This window comes from Anneissia japonica, unplaced genomic scaffold (genome assembly GCF_011630105.1).
Source record: "Anneissia japonica isolate Jap-2015-1 unplaced genomic scaffold, ASM1163010v1 scaffold287847_len925385_cov155, whole genome shotgun sequence".
Lineage (NCBI taxonomy): Eukaryota > Metazoa > Echinodermata > Crinoidea > Comatulida > Comatulidae > Anneissia > Anneissia japonica.
In genome coordinates this window covers 836902-841719 of record NW_022731638.1, presented here as the reverse complement: position 1 = coordinate 841719, position 4818 = coordinate 836902, and the positions used below count along the sequence as shown (strand labels likewise).

Sequence of the window (4818 nt, the reverse complement as noted above, 5' to 3'; positions counted from 1 at the left end):
ATTGTTCAAGCGGAACTCTCAGCAAAAGTAGATTATAAAGATGTGGGTTTGGAAAAAAGTCCTGAGAAGATGAAACCATTCATGCGTTAACTCAGACATATAAAGATGTGGGCTGAATCACTCATGCGGAACTCTGCTATCCAAGTTGTTGGCTCATTGTGTGCACTGTAGCGTGTACCTAAATACAACGGCGGGGTAAAATTATAAGATGTAACCATGGACTATTAATAAGAAGGACATACAACGGTTTCCAGCTAGCGTGACTAATTAGCCTTCAGCCTATCAGCGATAAGCGGTAATTGGAAACTTCAAAGCGTTTTCTTATCGCAGCCCGCTCTCGTGAGCGCCTTTGAATTAACTCATCTTTTCCGCCTATAGGACACCCTCTATCGGTGAATATTGAACGAGTGGAGCAACACAATTTTACTGACGTCATTAGTTAGGGTCCATTTGAGAATGAATTTGACATATTAGGTAACCTTTAGTGTTAGCTTTTTGTGTGCGGTGGATAGAAGATATTTCGTAGCTACAAGTACCAAAAAAACCGAATTTGAATACGACTTTTTGTTAAAAAGTTACTGAGATTCGAAGGTAAGATTATTTAGTTTGTTTGTGATCGATTTTTCAAGAAAAAAAATGAGAATTTGGTGCCACTAAATGCATTTTTTAACCGTTTCTCCCGACTTCTCACAAAACACATACGAACAATATAATACGAACAAGATAAATTACAAAACTTCATTGAAACATGGCTGTTTTATCTTTACAGTTCTTTACAAAGTTTTTATAGTGATTTTAGGTGATGGTGGTTCTATGATGATATCATGATATGTCGATCGTAAAAATGACGCATCTGCCTGGTTATCGTGACGTTCATAGGCTTCCCAGGGCCTAGGCTAGGCCGGCCTATCTGTAATCTAGGCCTAGGCCCCTATCTTCTCTATGTTGACTGTAATAATTATAGTAGGCTATGCCCTAGGCCTGTATTTTAAATATTAGGATAGCTAGTTAATTGGTTCCCACTTCTACACACATATCTAACCTGTATTTTTAAACTGTATTGCTGATGATAATGTTTTAATTGTATGGTATAGAATAAATGAATCATAATTTTTCTTTTCCACAGTGAATTTGTTGAGTTAAGCAACATCTTAAGTGAGAAATTCTGTCAAGACCCGGTGATTAAGTATTCAAAGAAGAGAGGTGCTGGAGGCTGGACTACCAACTCAAGCGTCAGTCATTTTTTAAACACACAACAGTAAACTCTAATCGCAACAATGAACCAATACTTCACTGCATAGCACCACTATCTAGCACAAACTGCAAGAAGACGCACTAATAGGCTACAGCACAGCAATTCCAAACCAAAGGGCTCTTTTCAGAGCCACCACTTCAACAAAAGAGATTTGATGCATTAAATGTGATAAATGTCACACTGGCCTTTGAAAAATAAAGTCTCAATTAATATTTTTTAATTCATTTATTGTGCTATTACTGCCATCTCTGAATAAATAATTATGTAATATTCATTATTTCAAGAATCAATTAGTACCTCAATATCTCAACATAATATTGTATTTTTATTATTTACATTATTTATTTACACAAGCGATTACTATTCCAGCACCATCAGGCAGATTTCCACATACCTGTACATCAACACATTTACTTGGGCAAGAGACAGTGTACATTTACAATATTATTATTACATCCATTGGTGACTCTCTAAAGCTTTCAGTGCACCTCCAATTTCCTCTTTGGTGTAAACACTTGCAGGCCTTTCAGTCTTTTTTTTTTTTTTTTGAAAATAAATATAAAATTACTGTATTAAAATAATAAAAAAAGGGTAGGAAATACAAATAATTTAACTACTGCTAATATTTTTTGTATAAGATTCAACAGAACTTCAACTATAAAATTAAGTTACGACCCCCATCACACATTTCACCTAAGCCTACATTTATCTGCCTTTAAATTAGGACACAAAACAAATACAGTACATATATAAATGTGGCAAAACCAGCCAAACCAGTCACTCGTCGCAAAAATCTACTTTGTGCTATTAATACAGTGTTAGAGACTAAAATAATAGCTATAAAATGGTAAAAAAATCATTAAAATCGAACATTTCCTTATGAAGTTACAAGCGTTTAACCACACAGCTGCTGAAAAAACAATATATCAGAAATCGGCCTTCAAAGTTTATGATTTCAGGCATTTCTCATGCAGAAACTATCTTTAAATACTTAAAAATCGTAATTATTTTAACATTGAAAAGAGGGAAAATAACAGCATATGATGGTGTGTAGTTATATAAAGGTTAGTTTAGTGCAATAAAATAGATTTTTAAAAATTTGACATTTTAGCATGTCTTGGACATTTTCTCTGAAACACGATTTGCAACGAGTGACTGGTTTGACTTGTCTTTGCCACATATGGCTACCTGCAGTATTTACTAATCTAGGTTTGTGAAAATAAATTTCCAGGCATCAATTAAACTGGTCAATAAAAAACATAACATACACAAAAGTAGGTATGAACATGGACCTATGTCCATGGTATGAAAACTGAAGTCAATCAAACAAATACCAAAATTTTTAATACTACAGGTCTATGTTGTAGTCCATATTAGGCAAAATAAAAAAAAATACAGGGTACATTTTTTAACAGACGGGACGGAACCCGTACGCACCGTTTACAAGCCAAGATCATCGCTAGGAAGGTTATTTTATTTGGTGTCAAGCCTATGCAGTTGAAGTGGTGGTACCACGTATTACTAGGCCTAGGCCCTAGTACAGTTTGGACCATCACATGCAATCATTTTTCATGGATCTCGACCTACTTTCCGGGCCTTTTTGCAGAAACGGTACCGTATGCTATAAGGCGAAAGCAGATTGATGATAAGGCCTGGAAGTCCGTATGACACTTTTGATATCGATAACAAGCCTACATCCATCGAACAACAAAACATCTTTATAAATTAATTACAAAATATTAAAGATATAACTCTCACCGTTTTCGAATGGTCGAATAAAGTAAAATTAGTGCTATAAAGGCATTCAGCAAGATAATAAACTTCAGCCAACGGAATATGAGTCGGTTTACTATTTCTTTTCACTGGAACTACAAAGGTGAAGCATTTCTCCAGCTATAAACTCGTCTGCAAAGTACTTGGATTTAAAAAAAAATAAAACAATCCGCTATTTTTCAGTATCATGCATAACATTCATATAACCTTGGAGTTCATCCAATTTCTTGGGAACGAGTATGCTTACTCAAATACCGGCTACTGGTCGCTCTGTCTATACATAATTCGAATGACAGACACAAATCTGTAGACAATAAGCCTATTCGATTGAAAACGTGCAATCACCTTTATAAGCATATCAGGTAAAAGCAACCACAAAGCGTAGCGACTATTGATAAAAACCTGTGGGATTGTCGTCTGATGGAATGGTTTGGCGCATGCGTAGTTATACATACACAGACTAATGAATGGTTGCTTTTACTGATTTAGTTTTAAATTTGTATTTGTAAATTTGTATTGTGTTTTGTTAATTTGGATGCACCAAATATTCGATGCATCCACATAAACAAAATACACTTTATTTATTATTTGTAGTTCTTTAATGTCTGTATAATAGTCAGAATACACTTGAATTCTTTTTTGAAATTTTATATATTATTAATTTATTAACTTGAATGCATTGAGTGATTCAAATAAATTGAAATTGAATGTATTGAATTTAATGTAATAAGAAAACTATAGGAAGCCCCTCACAAACTCGGCTACACGCATGCGTAACTATACATCATTTCGAATAAAAGCACGACTAATTAGGCATAATATAGCATACTTACCGTATGCCTTATTAATTTTTGTACATTAAATAACCCATAAAATCAAATATGTCAATAATAAAAATAAAATAAAAAAATACAAATATACAGGTCAAACAAATAATATTTATAAATAAATAAAAATCTTTAACTTGATTGCTAACTTTAAGTGCATAGGCCTGGCAAAACTCCGATTGGACCCTAAGTATTTGTATGTTTTGTGTCTATGCCCAATCGGGGGCAAGGAAGCAAAGACACTGTGTTATCGTCCGGCAGTGTTATCGTCCGGCAGTTAAAGATGGCTGAAAGGGTAAATCCAGTAGAGATGCATGATATTTGGGTCATGTGTCATCGTAATATTGTGTTTTTTTCGGTGACTTTCCTACCTAAGTCAAGAATATTATTCATAATGCTATCGCAGGATGAAAAAGAATAATTATTTTACAGTTATTTTAAATCCAAAATTAAATCATAGGATGTTTGTAGTTACTGCCGAGGATAATGATCATCATATGACATAACAATTATTTATTACGTGCTGGTATTAGGATGTACCATACCAAATAGGCCTATTATCACCAGCCTGTTTCCTAGACTAAGTTTGGTTGAGCAATCAGTACCATTAAGAGTTAGGCAAAAAAATATATATATAAACTTGTTTAGCGTCACCATTCCCACTTGAATTTTCAAGCAAAATAAAAATTTAGAGGCGGGAAATTTTTTTTACTAAAAAAAAAAAAGAATATTGTCCTGGAAATTCTAATCAGAATAGGTATAGACCTACTTTAAGTGAATTAAAACAATGATTTCACCAACTAGGTGTAATATTTATTGTAGGCCTATTGAAAATGATTAATTTTAACACATTTTATTTGATTAATGATACTGTAATTTTTAAAAATCGATAATGTAAAAAAAAAAAAAAAAAAAAAAAAAAAAAAAACCGCCCCTCCCCCCCTAAAATTTTGTTTTTATGTG

At 33.4% G+C, this 4818-nt stretch overlaps 1 protein-coding gene across 2 annotated transcripts in view; it reads right to left on the bottom strand.

Annotated features, from left to right (window-relative positions):
• Positions 1-3357, bottom strand: part of LOC117115474 (alpha-2,8-sialyltransferase 8E-like) — a 52168-nt gene extending 48811 nt beyond the window's left edge. The window contains exon 1 of one of the 2 annotated variants that reach the window (XM_033259306.1): positions 3014-3357. The gene's annotated coding sequence lies outside the window, so the exon portion shown is untranslated. The remainder of the gene's footprint in view (positions 1-3013) is intronic. The other variant, XM_033259301.1, reaches the window with a different exon arrangement.
• Between the last annotated feature and the right edge of the window lie 1461 nt (positions 3358-4818).